Genomic DNA, 22,763 nt, shown 5'->3' with positions numbered 1-22,763 from the left:
TTAATATGGATGCTAATCACATCTTACTAAACTCTATTTCTACATTTAAGCAAGCTGTATCTTATTCCTTATTTTATGTTGCATATCTGTAGCAAAATTACATTCAACCTAGTATATTGTTGAGCATAATCTTACAATTCCCTCTTTTTATTTTAAAACATACTCAAAACATTTTATACTGATATGTATTTTGATCACATTATATAGAAAACACATTAAGAAACAAAATCTTTAGTCTTCTTTTGATACACAAGTCAAAATGCAATTTTACATAGTTAATACAACAATATTAAGTATTACTACTAAAACTGCATGTATTTAACAACTTTTTCTTTTTGCAGACCATTTTGTGAAAATATTTCATCAGTTATGAAATGTGTCTGCTTTAGTTTTATTTTTTAACTTGATTAATTTATTATTTTGCAATCACAGAATTTAATTTATGACTTAGTACTCTTTTATTAACTCTTAGGTTCATAGGTTCATAGGTTAGTACTAAGCTAACTGCCCTTGCGAGCCATTTTAAGCCTAGCCATTTATCCCTTGTGAGACTCAAACCCTGCACCTTGTGTTTGCAAGGCAAACACCTTAACCATTAGGCCACCCTCCCAACCCTTTGGGACCTGTTGAATTAAATATTTACTTTTATTGATTATTTTATATCAAAAGATTAGAGATAGACTAATATGTATAAGAGACAAAAACTATATGCTACTGCAAGCATTTATATACTGCTGAAAATATACAGTTTCAATGTCATTTTAACTATAACATTGTGGTCATGTCTCTGAACTGCCCATTAACATCTTGGTTGACAGTGAACTGAACATAAAGTACTGAACTGGCCTTAAATATTTGAATGCAATTATTTCAGTATATTTAATACTTGAGGATTGAAAAAAACATGATGTATATACTAAAGAATATGTACATATTAGTCCATTAGATGTATGAATACAATATTTAATTTTCATTTAACTAGGGTAACCAATATGATTCCAACTTAAAATCAGTGATAATATTACAACTTGACAAATTACGTTTGAACTTATCACAATGTATCCTCTACAGTATGTATTTACACAGACTGTTTGCTATTCATGCATTTCAATCTAGCAGCTATCCTGGACCCAATTTTTTTTAAAAAACATGTTTTGTTACACATAGTTGTTACTAAACATTAATTTAATTTCTACTGAATTATTTTGTATTTATACATAGTCCAATCTACAAATTTAGTAACATTAACATCAAGCAAAATCTTGGAAAATTCGTATGTTTCTTTAGAAGTATCTAGTGAAATTGCCACCAGAGGCAACTACTTACCCAGAAATTAGAAACATTTATGCTTTTTGCATACTAACATTATCTTGCCAAAAACATATTAAAAATAGTGACCATTCTTGCTCAGTTTTTACATATCTTTACTTTTTCTTGTATAGCTTTAGTAAAGCAATTTTAAGTCATTTCTTGTATAGCTTTACAGTAAACAATACAATAATAACTAGAATGATAGCTATTAGCAACTTGTAAAATATCTTATCCTGTCAGGTTTAATCTGTTTACCAGTATTTCTAATGCACTAATGCCTGTTTTTCCCTCCCCCTGAAAGAGTATTGTCAAGAAGAAATGAGATATTTCTTCCTGTAGCTTTATTTTATACCCTTTTGCAATACTGCTCACACAGTCAGTGTAAAACTGAGAAAGTACCCCTCCCCCTGTAGTACTGCAGTATTGTTTATTTGCTTTATAATATATGCCAGCCCAACACTTTGGTTATATATTTGCTTTATTAGGTTATTAAACTATAGACCTTTGGCTGATTTGATCATTTTTGGCTGTTTTCTTTTCTGTTGCCTTTGCTGTCTACTTCTACTAATAGTAGCTATTTTACCCTCCTGTATACTTTATTTGAACTGTATGTATACTATAACTCATCTGCTGGCTATACTTGATGTAACTGAGTTTTTTTTTATTTTTATCAGTGACATAGATGCACAATTGTGATGTTTTATTATAATTACCAAATAGTGTTGCATGTGAACATTTTAAAAATTATGTTTTAATAACAATAAGTTTTTAGAAAAACTCAAGCCACTTGACTGGCAATCAGTCTTGTTACTTATCTTATCTGCTCAACATTTTCTGTAACTATTCATCCAGTCTAGGAAGGTCTGAGCTCACATTTCAGTTATCCCTTTTAGCATTTTTCCTTTAATCATCTGTTAGTAAAATGCATTTGGAAAACACTTAGTATTATATTTGTGATTTGCATAACTATGCAAACTAAACATTATTTTACAATTAGCTTACATATTTTTTAACTTTTGATTTCAGTATTTTTTTATTTATTTAACTGCTCTGCCATTCATTTTACAAAGATTGCTTGACTAATTCCATCCATGATTTTATTTCTTTTTAAAATTCAGAACTTTAACTGTTTGGTGTGGTGTTACTATACAATAAAAAATGTAAAAAATAAATAGACATTAGCTTAACGAACACATGCTTATATTTACATAATTTATATTTGCTGTTGTATGCCTGTTATTCTTGTGCATTGTATAAAAAGAAAATGCATGCGTGTCAATCTTGTCACTTTAAATTTTTATACAAGCATGTCAATGTTGTGACTTTAAATCTTTACTCTTATTAACTATTTTTATTTAGTTTTTATACACTAGAAATGTTTTGTTTACCTTTTGACTATGCTATGAGAATGGCAGTCATGTGCTCTACTCTACTGTAGTACTGATAAATATCTTGCTTTAATTGAATGGAAGTTTTAAACATTTGAGAATGATTTGTATTTTACCATCCTACCATGTATGCTTAACCATTTTCAAAACACAAACATATTATAAAATATATCTCTTTTGTACAGATCAGCTGCAGTTTCCTGCTCTTTCTTAGTGTATGTAGGAAGTCAGTCTCTGTCAGTTTAGCTAATCTATTTTCTTCATCTTGTAACTGCTGTTGAAGAGTTTCCTCATGGTCTGCCTGATATGACTCATGAACCTGTTCTGCTGAATCTGAAACTCCTATGCACTTTTGGAAAAATGTTTGTATAATTTGTCTAAACTTCCTGAACTCATTGTGTCTGTCTCTTAGAAGTTTATTACATTCTTTTGTAACAAAATGTACTAGAGGTTCTGTCAGTAACTGATTTGATTCACATGTGGTAACAGGACATAACTGTTCAACATCTGAATATAATGGAAGCACTTTAATCTTAGTTAATTCTTTATCATGAACAGATCTATCTTCACAGTCTATTGTTTTAGCTATATCATGCAATACTTTTTTATGGCATAATACAGTTTTTGTTGAATCACACAATAAACATTTGTCATACCCCACATGGTTTTGTTTGAGATACCAGTCAAATATTGTAATACATTTGCATAATGCCTTACTATCAACCTGACCTACTAAGATTTTACACTTACTAATGAGCTGTGTATACCAACATTGCAATTTACTAAAGCTTGGTTTATTCCTACACAAATTATGTTTAATAATATCCATACTGTCTAATAACATCCAAACTGTCTGATATCCAAACTGTCTTATAGCATCCATACTAAAATTGTGACACAGAAAAAAGTCTTACCAGTTAGCAAGCAAAAAGGTGATCAGGCTGTTATTGCAGATGGATGGAAATTTTTCAAAGTCACTTGAGAAGTTGGGGAAACACAACAGGCAGCAGACAGCTGTGAAAGTAGATGTCCACCTTTTCTTGAAGAATTAATGACACTGCACTTTCCTGAACTTCAGGCTCAATCAGACGTCTGAAAAAACTGTACTGCTGCAAGCTGCATAAACTGGAGTATTTCTGTTTAAGATTCAGACATATGTACAAATGTTAGTTACTGCAATTTGGCTGAAATAACCCTCTGCAGGGCTTATCACTCCCTCTGTGTTCGAATGCAGGTAGGCTCACCATTGAAAAATTAATTTTAAGGTGCTAAACCACTGTGCTGTTACTGTGATGGATTTGAAGTCTTCTTAAGACACTCAGTCTTGCTGGCTGGATGCTGCTGAAATCAAAGTCTGGTTATAATTGCATTCACAGTCTGTTGCATACAGAAACTTACAGAATATACACTGATGAGAGAATATACTTTGCAGCACCTGTCTTTAAGAGCAGTAACCAATAACTTTTATAATAAACCACACATACATATGTTACAGCTTCAGAAAATGTTCTACTTTACTTCTCATATAGTATAGATGATGTGAGAGATATAACATTTACCTCAGGACAAATGTGTCCCTACCAATACCCCTAACATAACTGGATTTAATACAGACTTTATATATATTTTTAGTTAAACACACACCCTCTTGGTTTTGGAAAGATACTGCCTTGATGATGCAAATGCTGACACATCTGTTCTTGTGCAAATGCTGATAAGTAAACTGTCTTCAAGGAAACACCTTGTGTAAACTTTCTTAGAAAAACATGTCCTGTTGTCAGTTCTTTAAAGAAAGCAAATTACATTCTTGTCATGTCTGTAAGAAGTCAGCTTTCTTGATGTGTGTGTAACACACTCATAAGCAAGTTCCTTATTTTTTTAAGCCAACGTCATTTAATATGGATGCTAATCACATATTACTAAACTCTATTTCTACATTTAAGCAAGCTTTATCTTATTCCTTATTTATGTTGCATATTTGTAGCAAAGTTACATTCAACCTTAGTATATTGTTGAGCATAATCTTACATGCCCTACGTACTATCCAATTTTTTTAGCAGTGGCTTTTGTTCTACATTTGACAAAAAACTCTACTAGAGCAGGTCTTTCCCTTAGGACCCCTTTATCCCTTCCTCTTTCTCTTTACTCTGATATCAGTCTCTGATAGAGAAGGCAGTCTCTTGCCTGCAGTCCACATTTCTTGGTTTCACCCCACTCTGTTACCTGTACCTCTCTAATTATTTGCTCCCAATACTTATTTTTTAAATAAGAAACACCTTTATTAAATTATCACTTATAACATAGGCAATCATGCATTTATATAAATGAAAACAAACCATATTGACACAATCATAGTTGCAAGCATTGTACATCACAAACCATACTGACACAATCCCAGTTGCAAACATTATACATCACTTATAATCTACCCAGTCATTGTCAAACATTACACAGCTCAATCAAGTCTTGCCTACTTTTAAACCTCATTCCTCCCCTGTATGTATTGTTCCCACAGTTCCCATTTTTTTTTCACATGTAATTTGCTCCTATCCTTTTCTAAAGATCCCAATTCTGGTTGTTCTATCTCTATTACTATATTCACTACTTCTAGTACAGTTGGCTTCGATTTTAATTTTGATTTTGATTTTCTAGTAATTGCTTTTTTGGCAGCCACCATAATTAGACTCAGCAAGGCCTTCCTATGTCGTGGCAATTCTGATTCAGTATTATAGCTCAGCAAAATCATTCCCTAGTTACACCAGTCTGCCCACCCAGCATCTCTGATAGAGTAGTCTGCAGGGAATCTATAAAGTCTGCCAACTCATTAAACTCCAAGAAAATATGTTCCCAATTATCTCTTTCATCCCCTTCACACCTCAAACATTTGCTGTTTACCTGAGGAATAATTTTCTGGAGTCTACTTGGGATATAAAAATATCTATGTAAACATTACAAAGCAAAAATCCTAAATCTTCTAGATTTTATTGCATATTTAGGAGGCATACTTGTATCCCCCCATTGTTTATTTGTGAAGTGTTTATCCAGTCTCTATTCTCAATTCTTTCTAATCTCCTCTGAGTCTTATAGTTTCCTTGCAATATTTTGTATGCTGTACTAATTATTCCTTTTTTAATGGCAGCTTCTATTCTAGATTCTACTAAAAACTCTACCAGTGCTGGTCTTTCATTTAGGACCTCCCTGTTTCTTTCTCTTTGCCTGTACTCTGATACCAGTCCTTGATAAGGAAGCAATCTCTAACTTGCAGTCCAAATAAATTCTCAGCATTTTCCCATTCTGTTACCTTTCCTTCTCTAGTTATTTGCTCCAAATATCTTGGTTCCTTTACCAATTTACTCCAGTAAATTCCAGCCACTCTTGCCTGTGGTTGTCTGTATCCCTAATTGCAGTCATCCCTATTGGTAGAATCTCCTTTCTCCATTCCTGTCTTGGCTAATACTTTCTGCTACTTTATGAATATAATATTCTGTATGATTATTGTTATTCTCCTTAAAGGTTTGCATCCAAAATCCAAGTCTTTCCTTGTTTTTTGAGCTTCCCTCATTTCATCATGATCCCTTTCCACTTTGAATTATAGTTTTTTGATTGTGCTATGTATAGGAGCCTTAACTGTGTTCCTCTGAAACATCCCTTCAAATTCGATAATTCCAGTCTGCCTTGTAGTATTGGAAGAATCAGCTTATCCCACTTGACTCTTGCCATCTTCCCCTCCCAGATAAAATCCTTCAACTCTTTATCATTTGGTATCCACAACTTCTCCTCTGGTTGATAAAAATATGCCTGATCTAAGAAAAAAGGAAGGAAAAAAAAAAAAAAGAAAAAAAATATGCCTGACCTGTGTATAAGACTAAAAATATTTAACTGTTTGTATCTTACTAGCCATAACCATATAACAGAGCTTCCATTTTCTAAGTTTTTTTTGTATTATCTTTTGTTTAGTCACTTCCCACCTAGCCTTAGCTACCACACCATAATCATTTTTAATTCATACTCCATCCCTGTAAATATGGTTATTGCTGAACCAATTTGTGTGTGGGTGCATAATTTGCCACTATTGCCTTTGTTTTAGCTTCATAACTTTTGTATCCCAAAAAGATTTGAAACTGTCTCAAAATAATCCACAACACTGAACTGTCCCTTATCAGGAATAAAATAATCTTCTTCATCTTTCGGCTTTTCCCGGTTAGGAGTTGCCACAGCGGATCACCTGTCCGCTCATGATTGGCAGTAGAGTTTTACAGTGTTGAGTTGCCAGCCCGGTGCCTAACCTTCCACAGAAGACACACGCACACACACACTCATGCCTAGGGCCAATTTAGAGTGTCCAATCCACCTACAGCATGTCTTTGGGATGTGGGAGGAAACTGGAACACCTGGAGGAAACCCACACAACCACAGGGAGGACATGCAGACCCCACACAGAAGGCACCCCAGCCGAGAATCAAACCGGAGAACCTCTTGCTGTGAGACAGCAATGCTAACTGCTGCACCACCATGGCCACCCATCAGGAATAAAATAATATCATCTGCAAATAGAACGACTTGACTATCATAACAATTATATCCTTGGATTTCTGATCCCCTTATTTTCTGTGCCGGTGGTTCTAAATATAATACAAATAACAAAGGGGAAAGGACACCCCCACCTGGTTCCTCTGTTCAAACAGAAATGATCGGAGAGGACCCCACCCACTTTAATTTTCATCTTCGATCCTTCATATATCCTCCTAATCAACCTTATAATTTTGTCAGGGAATGCAAATGCTACCTTTTCCAAGCTCATAAAATCCCAGCTTACTCTGCCAGATGCTTTCTCTGCATCCAGACACATCAACAACAGTTGTATTGTCTTACATTCTGCTTCCCTCAGGATCATCAGTGTTCTGTTAATGTTATGAAATGTTTGCCTCTTCTCTGCAAAACCACATTGATCCATATCTACCAATTTTTGTCATCACTTTTGCCATTCTTTTAGCCATTATGCACATAAACACATTCATGTTTCAGTATTGAAATGGAAAAAACAAAAAGAAGTGAAACACACAACCACGTTTATTCAAACCAGATAAGCACTTTTGTCCATAATATCTTAAATGAACTTCTTCAGATTTTTTTTTTTTTTTTGAGTTTAGTAGTTTTTCCGTTTCTCGTTTTTCATTCGTTAGTATTGAAATGGGCCTGTATGAAGATGAATCTGATGGAACTTTACTCTCTTTATGTATTACAGCTACCACTGCCTTCTTCTAGGATCTTGGTATTTCTTCTCCTCTTGAAATACTGTTAAAGAATACTTTCTAGATCTTTATAGTTTCCCCTCCTAGCTTCCAAGCTTCTACAGGAATACCCTCTATTCCTGGGGACGTTCCTGTAGATCGGTTATACGTCACCATTTTATCTCATCTCCTCCTTGCCTAACTGTTAGTAATTGAGCCTCCTCTACCCCTAACCATGACAGATTTAATTCTTCCATAAACATTCCCGTTTGTACCTTCTTTTCTTGATTTACATATTTCTCTGCTCATTCATCAAACTCATCCTCTACAAAAGGTAATGCATGAAAGTAGCTGTCTTGTGCCTTGGCTACTGGTACTTTCCCTTTATCCTCTTCAGCCTTTCATCTATTTGTTGTAGCCTTTGGAGTTCTGCTTCTGTATCTGTTTATCTCTCTGCATAGACTAAGCCTCAGCCTCTGCTCAGCTTTCTCTCTGTTTTTTTTTTTTTTTTTTTTAGTACAATATTCACTTGTTCCATTCCAAGCCTTTACCGAAAGCTTCCTTAAATCAGATTCTATGCTAATTTCTTTCTTCATTCTGACTACCAGAGGCTTTCGTACTGTAACTGAAGAACATTCTCTGTCAGTCTTTATACTAACTTCTTTATGGTCTTTTCTAGTGAAGTTTTTTTTTTTTTTTTTTTGGTAAGACAGCACAACATTCACCTACTCCAATATTTAACAAAACCCACTAATATGCCTCCTCAAATGCTTAATGTTCAGCAGCTGCTAATGCATAAGCATATTTTATACTGTAATAGTTGCCTTTATTTCATACAAATGTAATCTAATTAACAAATGTATGTGCAATTTTTAATGTATATTACATTACATGTGTATTACTGAATGTCTTTTTAAAAATGTTTGCACTGTAGTGTAGTGGACTTTTTCCTCCATGGGCCTCTTCTGAATACTTTTTTTGAGTAAACCCAGTCAGACAAACCTGGTAAGCAAAAGGAAAATAAAATAAAAGTTTTATAATACTGTGATGGAAATATTGTTGCTGTGATTTTTGTTTACGTTACCAAAAGGCTGATGAATATTTATTTATGTTTCTGTCTTACATATAGATACGGAAACAAAAACCTGTTATGTTCCATATTAGTGCACATTTGAGAGGGCTGTGTCATTCCTCAAATACAAGGATTTTCCTTACATTTTTTTCTAAAGCTTGCAGTGTTCATTTACTTCATATATGTACTATTTGAAAAAAATCTATATCCCAGGGTTAATTTGTAATTAATGGAAGGTTATCTTGGGGAATAAAAAGAATGTTCCTCAAGTCTTCTCTGATATTGTTTTACTGAATGTATTCACTTGACTCTTAGGTAAAGTCATGTCTTTGTACAGTTTCTAAAGTGTAAAAACAGTGTTTCTCTTTTCTTGCCACTTAAAAATTACTCCCCTGCCCCCTGTCCCAATGCCTGTAATTCGTATACTGTTTTCCTCCCAAAGGTGTTTCAAAACTTTTCCAAGCCCCACGTGTCTGCCCCCATATTGTAAACAGATTCAGCTGTGCAGTGAATGATATGCCCACTATTTTCGCAAGCACCTTAAGTAAGGAAAAGCAAAACAAAAGAAGACACTTAAGGTGTACTTCCCACTTAATTGTTGAAAATTGTGGATAGTGCCTTAAAATACCACTTTTTGTTTTTTAAGTAAGTTTAGGCCGCAAGAACCTCCATGGCTGTTGGTTACATGATTCATCCTCTCAATACACATTTCTCTTCATGGGTGCATTCATTTTAGGGTTTATACTTCTAGGCTGTTGTAACAACTGAGACATACCCAGTACTAGTTTCCCCATACTGTGAAGAAAGACTCCCGTATTCCATTTAAGTGGTGGAACAAATTAGGCTATTTTTTTCTGTCATAAAATTATTAGCAGAGCCTATTTTCTCCAAGTTGTCATTTGTGAACATTTCATGCATTTGCACCTAACCTTTAGAGGTCATCTCTAGCAATAGGCCTGGATTAAAATAGTTACAGCCTTAAGACACACCTCTTAAACAAACAGCACCTTAAAAGCACATAACCATCTGTGCCTCACAGACTTCAAAATCAATCATGTAGTATTACTGGAAGTCTTAGCCATAGCCAGCTTTAGGCACCAGCGAACCCTGTAGTTGCTGGGGGCCCCCAACCACAGCAAGTTATCTTATCCTGATATTTTGTAACATGCCTGTCAAACCAACAAAAGCTAGTACAACATTCTTGTATACTTAATAAACCACATGGGTAATAACTCTTATTTATTTCTCCTTTAAAAATCAAAGATATTTCTGGTTGTAGTAACAGTGTTTTGTCAAGTAACAGGCAACAGAATACCATTAAATATTTTACCACTGACATAGTGCCCCTGGCTTAGTTAAATCCTGCTGTTGGACATTTTCTCCACTAAAACTAACTACATAGCCAGCTTTAGGTCCCTGCTAAATCTGTGACTGCAGGGGGGCTTCCCTTAATTATCCTTGACTGTGTGGGGGCCCCACAAAAGCTGCTGCTGGTTGTGGAAAAATGAGGAAATGTATTAATTTACTAATTCTGCTCTTTAACCTGCACAGGGCTGTGATACGACCTTATTAGGATGAAGCTGATAATGAACATGAGCAAGGTAAGCACTGGAGAGATCAGCAGCCCACAGTGACTTATCTCGGTGCAAACTTTGGATTTTAAGAAGAGCTGATACTTCCTATCATCAAGGATGATTTTCTCTTTCAGGGAGTTTTATAACTACAAGCAGAAAACCACATACTATAACTCTCAATTTCTTTGCTTAAGAATTCAGTGCAGTTCCAAAAATAATAGAATAAAGGCTCAGAAACATGGACTGCATTTTAAATATTACTCTAATTCACTTAAAAAGTTAACAGAATAACACCTTTTGCATCAACACGTATTACTGGACAGTAATTATAAAACTCAGATCTCTGGATTGATTGACTGTAATCCTGAATGATTTTCCAGCAAATCAAACTTTTTACAAAGGAGAAAGTAAACGTATGAACACAATCAGGGAAAGTCTGTGAAATTAGGGCCAGTGACAGGTATGCATTACTCCTCACTGAGGTAAATAAGTGACTTAACCCCTGCTGATGTTTGACGACTGCTAAACTGCAGTCACTGATCTGGTGTGGCAGTACCAGTGTTGCACAATGTATTGCTATTTGCTGAAATTAGTACAAACTAGTACTGATGACATACCTGTGGAAGCATGGAGGTGTTTAGGTGAAATGGCAGTGGAGTTTTTAACCAGATTGTTTAATGAAATTTTGGAAAGTGAGAGGATGCCTGAGGAATGGAGAAAAAGTGTTTTGGTACCAATTTTTAAGAATAAGGGTGATGTGCAGAGCTGTAGTAACTACAGAGGGATTAATTTGATCAGTCACAGCATGAAGTTATGGGAAAGAGTAATGGAAGTTAGGTTAAGAAGGGACGTGATGATTAGTGATCAGCAGTATGGTTTCATGCCGGGAAAGAGCACTAGAGATGCAATGTTTGCTCTGAGAGTGTTGATGGAGAAGTACAGAGAAGGTCAGGAGGAGATCCATTGTGTTTTTTTAGATTTAGAGAAAGCATATGACAGGGTGCCTAGAGAGGAGTTGTGGTATTGTATGAGGAAGTCAGGAGTGTCAGAGAAGTATGTAAGAGTGGTACAGGATATGTACGAGGGTAGTGTGACAACGGTGAGGTCTGTGGTGGGAGTAACAGATGCGTTTAAGGTGGAGGTGGGATTACATCAAGGATCAGCTCTGAGCCCTTTCTTATTTACAATGGTGATGGACAGGTTGACAGATGAGATCAGACAGGAGTCCCCGTGGGCTATGATGTTTGCAGATGACATTGTGATCTGTAGTGAGAGTAGGGAACAGGTGTAGGAGACCCTGGAGAGATGGAGATATGCTCTAGAGAGAAGAGGAATGAAGGTCAGCAGGACTAAGACAGAATATATGTGTGTGAATGAGAGGGAGGATAGAGGAATGGTGAGGATGCAGGGAGACAGTGGCATTGACAAAAAGGTAGGAGTTAGAGCTGGATGTGGCAGAGTTAAAGATGTTAAGATTTGCACTGGGTGTGACGAGGGTGGACAGGATTAGGAATAAGTATATTACAGGGTCAGCCCAGGTTGGAAGGTTTGGAGACAAAGCCAGAGAGACAAGATTACATTGGTTTGGACATGTGCTGAGGAGGGATGCTGAGTATATTGGGAAAAGGATGCTAAGGATGAAGCTACCAGGTAACCAGAAAAGAGGAAGGCCTAAGATAAGGTTTATGGATGTGGTGAGAGAGGACATGCAGGTGGTTGGTTTGACAGAGCAAGATGCAGAGGACAGGAAGAAATGGAAACAGGTGATCTGCTGTGGTGACCCCTAACGGGAACAGCCAAAAGATACACAATAGAGATATTATTAAGATGAATTACACAAATGCACTCTTTAGACACAACACAGTGTGTAAGGAGGCTGATTTTAAATTTTGGATATTGGAAGAAGTGGGTAAGCATGAGAGAGGAGGGGACTGGGAAACTAAAATTGAATTTAGGAAAATGATCTGGCAGTTAAGACTGGATGCATGTGGGAATAATGGATTAAATGACCACATATCCATTAACCCTGCTCTTAAGATCTTATCAGATGACCCCAAGAGGCACCATTAAGGTCACCATTTTATCTTATATAACTTTTCATTTTACTTTATTTTACGTTATTCTATTCTATGGTACAATATATTTATTTGTAATATATTTATATATTATCTTATTAGAATGTTTATATACTACATATTTTTTATTTCCAGAATGAATTTGTGGAACAACCAATGTTTTAATAAGAATTTTCTAATAAGATTTTTTAATATGAACACTTACTGGAATAGCAAATGAACTTTTAGCTTAGTATTTTATAAGTATCATATATTTTATACCAATTTATGGTTGATATATCTTATTTACAAGATTGTGTATAATATTTTTACTACTGTTTTTTTTTAACAAATCAAGTTTCTGATGGAAGTCTAGTTTTTCCTATTGTACTGTTTTGGATGAGTTTTAAACAATATCCCCGGGATTCATGAAGCTTGCGCCAGGTGCAGGCATAGCGTAGGCGGTATAATGCCAAATATGGCCATCGAGCGATTCAGGTACGATCCAATTCCACGTGCACTACCGGCGTACGCCAGAACTGCGCAGCCCCCGGTGTAGGTATGCTAATCACCCCATGTGCAGTGTCGCTCTATGCAAATGAAGGCATATAGCGATTCATGAAGTGGTGCAGGCGTAGCGTAAGCCCACAGAAATGTAAACCAAAAAACACGGTTTACATTTTCCCAAACAGAACATCGGAGCTATGGAAGAGGGCCAGACCCAGGTATCACAACGTTAACATATGCCAATGGCGAAATACACAGCCAATGGCATAAGAAAAGATGCACAACACGTAAATAACAACATTTAATGTCATGTCCACAGTAACGCACAGCACAACCACAGGGCATGTGTGCGGAAGCTGTAACATAAAGAAATAATATAAAAATGTCATAAAATCGCAACGTAATAGAAATCAGGTTTACAGCATAATACACAATGGTAGGCATGGAACACCACAACCAAGGTGCAAGGGTTGCTATGGGCCTGTGATAGTGTTTGGCGCAGTAACTATGAATTAGTAGTCAATGCCATGCAAATGAGGCAGATAATACTGAATCGCAAATGTCCCGCCGGATGAAGGTTGTACCATACGGCGCAGCGGTATAACACCGAGGAGTGGCTCAGAGGAGATACATGACATAAGCAGAGGGGTGTGCCACCGTAGCAGTAAGCACATTGGAGCATTGCAAATCTGGCCTGTCCGTTGCTAAGCAAAGCTGCAGGACAGGGGTGGGGAGGAATCGTTTAGCTGAGAGCACACATGGTGCCCAAAAGCGCATGTGTACGAGGATGAAAACGTGCCCGAAACCCAGTAATCGGACGCACATGCCGCAAACAATAGCAGAAACAGGAAGGTCAGGGGAAGAAAAGAAGGAAATGCAGAAGTAGGGTAATTGGAGTACTAATGAGCAATCAACACCAATCAACACCAATCAACCCATGAAGGCCAATCGACGGCAGCTGACAAGTCTGCTTGCAGAAACCTGCAAAACAGGATAGGGAAGACATTGGAATGCAAAGAAAGGAGGGGAGGTATTGGATTGCAAAGATAGGAGACCTGACACAGCACAGCAAAGCAAACTGACAGCAGACTGGCAGTAGCACACAACGCAAGATACGCCAGGTCCAGGAAAGTACAAATGAAAGTAGGCTGCAGGATGCATGCCAGAAAATGGTAGGTGCAACGTGCAGAAATGTAAAGGGAAGGTCAAGAGGTAATCCACGGCAGGCAAATGTAATTCAACACCAAAGGCACCACAATAGTAGTTCCGGCAGTAAAACACATAAGATAACCTGTAGCTACGATCGTACATACACACCCTATGACATCATCGGCGTTCACAGCACAATAGTATAAAGTGTGAAAGCACCCAACACACACCTGTGTATTCCCAAACACTGCACCATAGGTGTAAACACATGGGGAACTTTTAAAATGTACATGTTGTGAGCTGCCATAGCTGTGATTCATCAGCATGTGTTAGAGACTGACAGTGTTGTGGAGGATGATGCCGACAACCACCGCAGGCCTCGGAGGAGAAGGAGAGTGTTCAAACCAAGGGTAACCTACCAGGGGCTACATGACCTGGAGATAGTAGAGCATTACAGGGTGGACAGGGACATCTTACAGCAAATAGTGGAGCTGTGCCGGCCACGCCTGAGAACCAGAAACAACAGAGGGGAACCCATCCCAGTGGACACGAAGGTATGTGTAAGCCTGCGAATACTGGCCACAGGTACCTTTCAAAGGTCAACTGGAGATATAATGGGTATCTCACAGGCATCAGCATCCAGGGTACTACACCAGTTCCTGGATGCCATGTTACCACATGCCAATGAGCAGATATACTTCCCCAGAACTCAGGAGGAGTTGGTCAGCAATATGCGCCACTTCCACCGTGTGGCACAATACCCAGAGGTACTGGGTGCGATAGACTGCACGCACATACAAATCAAGTCATCACCCAGTGAGCAGGGTAGACGCTACATAAACCGCAAGGGATTCCACTCCATCAACTGCCAGGTCATGTGCAATGCCCAGGGCATTATCATGGACGTGTGCTGGCAGCCCTGGAAGCTACCATGACTCCCATATCTGGCATGCCTCACAGCTGTATCAGGTATTTGTCAGGGGGGACATCCCACATGGCCATCTCATGGGGAATGATGGCTATGCACTGGAGCCGTGAATGATGACTCCCATCAGAAATGCACACACAGCCATGCAAGAACGCCATAATGAGGCACACGCACAAACCAGAATCATCATTGAGCATGTGTTCGGGATGCTGAAATCACGGTTTCGGTGCTTGGATACATCTGGTGGAGCCTTGCAGTACTCTCCAGGCACGTGTGCCCACATCATCATAGTATGTGCCATGCTACATAATATGATCCTGCGGAAGCAGCTGCAGCAGGGACAAAATGGTGAAGGCCCTAATAGCCCACCGCAATTGCCAAGGCTATTACAGGCACAGAGGGATTCAGACCATGAACACACTGTGCCAGCCCCAGTAGGCAGACGGAGGCGTGCCCAATATGCCTACGCCTTGGCAAAGAGGGACCGTATAGAACATACTCTGACAGTGTAGGCCCCTACGGACTGACACCTCTCCACCAGCACACACAGTAAAATGGATGGCACACAAACATGACCACCTGTAAATTGTAATGTATAGGTGGCCCAATGTGTGACTCCTACATAGGCAGCCCTCAAACATTGTAAACACAACAGCCAGTGGAACACGGAATGCCAACACCTGAACAGTACATGAGCCTTACAGCATATGGTGGTGCTGTGTGCCTGTCACGTTCCCCGCCAGATATATATATATATATATATATATATATATATATATATATATATACATATATATATATATATATATATATATATATATATATATATATATATATATATATATATATGTGTACACATATGCATATATATAATACAGATAGAAAGGGCAATAGAGGGATATATGGTGATATAGATTGATTCAACGATATCTGCAAATATAATAGATAGTTCAACGACATTCATAACACCTTGGAGGTACAAATAAATAGGATACCGCCAACCATGGAAGGTGTAACATACCGACATGCGTAACCACGAGGCTGAAAGACCGATAGAACACAGTACTGGAACAGTACATCCGTGAGTAATAGTATGATGATATGAAGGGACAGTTAGTCACCGCTGCCGGTGTCGCGGTCCATGTAGGTACTGTGTTCAACTGTGTCTGTGAGTGCCGTAGTCTGTGTAAGTGTGCGTTGAGGGTGCCGTGTGCATCTCTGTGTGACTGTAATGTGTGTGTGTGTCCGCAACATGTGTTTGTTAGTGCCAAGTCAGAGGCAGATCAGTACGGTAGGTGTGGGTATAGCTAGCCGTAGGCATACGGCTACTATCTGTCCCACAGTAGGAGGGACAGCCCCACCCTGGGCGGGTGTGTCCAGACATAAAACAGTACAAAGGGCAAATGTCCGAGATGGTAAGACATAAATATGTCCCATATATAATGTAACAGTCGTATGTAATAGTTATGCCTGTATGTAAGAAACGTAAATGTTACATGCAATATGATAAGTAGCCAAAGTCACACAACAATAGCTATGTAGTGAGGATAAAAGTATGTGCTAACCTGTGTACTGATCGTGGCTCCATGTTGGCCTGTAAACACCGCTGTGTGTCCCGCAGGTGTCCAACAATGACCATATGAAAAGGTGGCAACCCATGGCAAACAGGCTCTTTTAACAACACAACCACAATGACTGCAAATATCTGGGACAGAAATGCAAGGGATAGCTGTCACTTACACATATCCCGTGATATATCGCCACAATTACGGAGGTATACAAGTAGCAAGCTCACCTGCAAATGATATAGAAACCAATTAACAACGGCCCAACGTACAATCCCATAACATAAGTCTACTAACTGTTAGCTCTCTAATTAGGGACGGAGCCCACACACATATATACGGATTATGTAGAAATGCAAGGCCCCCAAACCTGTATATGCTACGTACACCCACCGACATCCCCCACACTAGAAACTAAAGCAATACAGTCTGTAATAGCAGCACAAACATCCAGTCAGTCAATTACATCTGCAGAACCCTCAACATACCGTGTGAGAGACACAATTAAAGGCATCATGCAAAATTGCAGGCGTTGTATAATGGAACAAACAGCCATGTTACAGGTTTTGTTTGCAATACTCCGTTATCACACGTTGGGATGACAGGTACACCCACATGTTGAACCAAATACTTTACCTGTCACACACAATCCACGGGGGACATGAATCCAAACTATACTTGTCTCCATGCATAGCAGTTGCAGTTACACATAACAAAAAAACAATACAGACCGTCTCCCCGAAGGTAGGGCAAATAGGCAACGCCCAAGTGGAGAATCCAATTATACCCCACTGTTGCTGCGTAATTGGTGACTGGAGTAGCTGCACAGCTGATATGCAAGTAATTAGTCACTCAGGAACACCAATTGGTGGGATTAATCCACATGTTACAGGTATCGACGTATATAAGGATGACTTGCCAGACATTCAAACCATATGCTCATACCGAATACCAGTTGAAACACTGTGAGAGAGATAGAAACAAAACGCCGTAAGGACAACAAGCTATGTAGAATGCCCGATATGTAAGGTTATGTATAGCATGATCTGTATTAATTAGTTTTACTGTATGTATAGCCTGGTTTGCATTACTTAAATGTGTCCGCAATGCATAAAGTGGTGAAAGGTATTTATGTACTGATGTCTTGCTGAGCATACTAACGCTTGTAGAAACTGTGCGTCCAGCAGTGGGACACAAGGTACACAGCACAGACACCACAAGGGATGCTACATGAGGGCATTAAACAGAACAATTCCATACAACCAGCTGTCAGTGGTAGGGTATGTCCAACAAGAACGTGCCATAGCAGGGGATAGTATATGTTGATATACTGTCACAGCACGCATGTGTATGGGCATATAACGTTAATGACATATGTAAGGTGGTCCCGCTGTGCAAGTATGCTTTGCATTATGGGATACTATGTGAAATATGTGTAATGTATAGTATTATAGGTAGATATGACAGATATTCTACACAGCATAACAGGCATATCATGCATACCACAGGTATCATCTATTGGTATGTACAATAACAGGATACAGATGGCCTGTAGGTATGGGACATAGTAATAGCATGATAGGTAATCTAAATGGAAGGGCTACCAAGTAACCATGCACAAAGGACATGTAATAGCTTCACAGGTGCATAGTGGGGTACTATGCAGTCTGGCAAGTCCATGTATAAGCACAACTACAGTGTTCACACTAGTGGCACCTCTCTAGGGTAGTGTCCTGTGAACAGCAGAGCCAGGTGTCACCTGCACCTCTGCACAGTACAGCCACTGCAGTGATCCCAGGCCTACATGTGTCTCCAAACCACCAAGGGAGGTATCACATGAACAGTGCTACTGAGTGTCCCTGCGTGATGTACATAGGACTTATGTTCCAAAGCATGGTGAGTGTCCGGTTTGGGAATGTAACCCACAAGCACATCCCACTCATTGTGGCATGTGTGCACATATCCATGAGCATGTTGCTCACAGTGGCCTCTGCTTATGTCGCGTATGAGGAGTATTTCCATTAATAATGTTGTGGACATGGGCCCTGTCTGATCAGCAGAGGTCACCCCCGAGTATGTAGTATGCAAATGTGTACACATGTGATGTCTGTAGTGCAGCCGCATATTTAAACTGTTGTAGCTCAGTAAACGTCATGGCGTGTTAATGTTGTGGCATGTAAAGCTGTAGCTGTTGTGTAAGGTACACCCTAAATGGGGTGGTGTACCCTTGAATGTGTGTAGATGTCTGGAGTTCAGAGGTACAATGGGTGCCTATGTACCAGCTACACACCCAGTACAGATAGGTGTGGCCACGTAGAAGGATATCCATGCCACAGTGGCAATACGGTAATCACAGGAGTGAGTGTGACATATGTGTGTACTGCAAACATGTACAATGTGATATGTATGTAGGGGACTACCATCCATGTGATAGTCAGTGGGTGAATGGTGTAATGCAAAGGTGATGTGCATGCACCTTGTGTCATGCAGCTTGATGCCATGATAGTCATATTATGTATTTGTCACAGCGACACCCATATGGTTGGAGTCAGTATCAGCTGGTGGAGCAATCATGGCACTTGGTATGCAGGGGTTTGAAAGCTAGGCAGGGGAAAGTCCCATGTGCTAGCCTGTTCCGCAGGGAAGCATATATTGAACATGAGGGGCCCTATGACTAAGGACCGTGGTATGCCAAATGTACCTGACATGTAGTAGGTACTATGGTATGCTGGCCTCACTGTGTGTCCTGTCCATGAGCCACATAGCATAACATCCTGAGACACAGGGTATGATGTGCAGGTGGATGTGTATGTTGTCAATACCAGAATGGGGAATGGTGCTGAAAGGCAATGAGAGGACAATGTAGGATGTGTGAACTCCCGTACCATCAGCAACTGCCCTGGTAACTGTATGAAAGGAGTCCACCATGTGTAGGGGCCATGCTCTGGCCCTAACAAGCCCAACCTGGGTGGCAGCAAAGGACGGGAGCACAACAATGTCTCTGTGAATGACATCCTTGATGATGTGCCCCATAGTCATGCAGAACAGTCCAGTCAGGTGTGTAGGACTATAGTCCCACTCATGCAATGTGGTGCCACCTGTGTGTAGTGTGATAAATGCTGCTGTGTGCCATTCAGGGGCTACAATGTCTGAAACAAGGCTATTACTGAATATGGTGGCCTAGTGGGAAGACATGTAATTCAGAGGTTGGTGGACATCACAGCCTGGGACGTTGGAAGGTGACATGGGGCCAGGGTCCCAGGACATATAGAGTGTAGGTCATTACTGTGTAGGTGTGACCACAGGGACACCACAATGTTCATGTATGGATTGCGGCCCTGTAGTGAGTGAGAGGGTGTAATGTCAGCATTGAATCCATCCTCCAGCATGTTGGCAACAACACCTGGGTCTGCAATGTTCCTGAGTGACTGTTGTATGTGACAGCAGATGTGGGTGTTGTCATCGACTACTGATATACCACCATAATGCCTGGTGGTACACCCCGGAATGTGTGGCAGTCATGTTTACGTAGCTAGTCTTGGAGTATGTGATGAGGGACCCTGTGGCCCCACAATGGCTGACCAGTGAGCCACCCTACACATGGGAATGTACACCACTGTGCAACAGCCTACACCTGTTGTTGTACATCATATGTCCATGGAACATGACCACCAGAGTGGCGTCTGTTATCTGGTGTGTACCATCATGGCTCTGTGTGGAATAGCATGATCCATGCAGTTGTGTACATGCTAATGAAGTGCACTGGGGTATGTGTCAACATTTGTATGTGCATTGTCCATCTGCACAGGTGTCATGATGTTAACAACCGCTGTCAGCAGACATCTGTAGTAGGTGTTGTAGTACTCATGTACTGTGTATGCTGTGATGGGTGTGTTGCCGGGATGTGGCTAACAAGGTCAATTAGCATATGTTCGGAATCCACCAATGAGGGGATAACCCCAGGTGTGTAACACCAGTCACATGGTGGTAGTGTTCATGCCAAGGGTAATGTAGGTCTTGGAGGTGGTGTGTATGGGTTGACCCAGCAGAGCAGAGGGTATGACTCATGGATGTGTCGGTACATGAGTGGCTATCCCAGTGAAGTGTGGGGTAGTGTCAGTCACACATCAGTAGTAGCTGTCTGAGGCCCACTGTCCACTATACCAACATAGAAGGTATGTTATCCGTGGGGTATGATGTTGACTCTGTCGCTTGTTACAATGTGTATAGCAGTCCCGGACACAGTTAGTTGCATGTGGAGCACCTCTGATGCATTGTGCTAAGTAACTTGCCAGGATGTGTGCAAAACATAGTGGGATATGGGAACCCCTCAGCTGTGGGTGTGCCAGTCCAGGTATGTGCCTGAAAGGTATGGTCTGTCTATAACCTGTCATTGCAGGTGTGCTCTGCAGAGCCTAGAAGCAGGTCCCAGTCACTTCCGAGATGTTTGAGTGGTGCATTATAAGGTGTGCCTTGCCTGCGTGCGTCACAGAGGAAGATGCAAGCATTGTGTCACGTGACCCCATGTCGTGCCTGCCAGTTACCGCCCTGCTGGTGAAAGTTATTGGAAACTGTGCAAGACAGGCAGTATAGAAGCAGCAAGTGCCTTACATGTGAGCTGTACTCCCAGGGCTAACAGGTGCAAGTCATCTGTGCCACAGCATTGTGTTTGACCAGGTCAGTCATAGCGGACAGATACCAGATGCCTGTGGAATGACAATAGGAGCATAGGCAACTGTTGAAGTGACACAGGGCTTGCCCCACACCCTCAGGGCTATAAGACTGGTGAGCTATTGCATGTCCCTGCACACGTAGTCTGTGAAGTGGCATCACAGGGCAGTCACACTAACATGGAGAATGACAGTCATATCGTACCTGGTGAGGTGGGGCAAGGGTGCATAGGTTATGTTGCAGAAGCAGTTACCCGGCAGCAAGATGTAAGCGACTAATGCCTTGTGTAGCCTGCTGTGTGGAACTGCAGTATGACTCCCTACAGAGTCATCTATGACTGGTGTGTTGTGAATGTTATAACTCACTATTGGCTGTATGTGATGGGCACACATGAGTCTGTGGGCTATAAGCTGGTGATGTTGTCTTCCATGATGGAGGCTACCTCTGGTGCCTACAGTGAGTATGGAGATGTACCGCACAAGTTGTCCTCGTAGGTGTGGCCAGTGGTGTATATCATGTGAGACTATGTGATGGGTGGGGTGTGTTGCAAATGTTACACATCCCCAAATGACTGTCAGGTGCAGTCAGGGGTGGTGACAGCATTACCCCCAGCCATAGCTGTCAACCTCCTGTCCCCAAACTGAGGAACATTAGCCCTCATACTGTGTGACAAATGAGCAAAACGTGGAACACTTACAACTGGCTTACTAACAGCTTCAACTAGGAAGGGCATATGATGGCTAAAATAGGCTGGTTTTACGTATAAAAAAGATATTCAAATGAATTAATATGATTCCCATCTATTTAGCCATGCCTAGCAGGTAAACAATTTACAACAATGAATGTGTGACAGACCCTTCCAATGTGGAACCTTGAGGAACATGCACCTTTTAGAACCCCATATGAGGTACATTCCTCGTAATGAGGTACACCTGCGAGCTATGCCCCCAGCACGGCTGCAGAAGTGCATCCCCCACAGGCTGTAGTGCCGTATGTTGGGAGATGAGCATTGAATGTGTACATGAGACAATTGCTCTATTGCCACATGTATGACATATCCCTCATATAGACAGGCAGTAGCACTGGTACGTGACAGTTGGACATGCCTGTATATACAACCATGTCCCACAGGATATGTGCGTTACATGTGTACAACAGCTGTTGTACCAGAAGCAAGCTGGGAAGTGTAGGACAGCCAGTGTACCTGTGGGAAATGGTGTGGAATGGGTGCTATAGTAATCAGTAGCTCATGACATGCTCACAAGTTCTGAACAAGTGCCTAGCATGACCATACAATACAGATAGGGTGTTGG

The sequence above is a fragment of the Protopterus annectens genome, chromosome 14.part0 (assembly GCF_019279795.1).
Source record: "Protopterus annectens isolate FY-2018-M chromosome 14.part0, PAN1.0, whole genome shotgun sequence".
Lineage (NCBI taxonomy): Eukaryota > Metazoa > Chordata > Ceratodontiformes > Protopteridae > Protopterus > Protopterus annectens.
Note: the sequence above shows the minus strand (reverse complement) of the source record.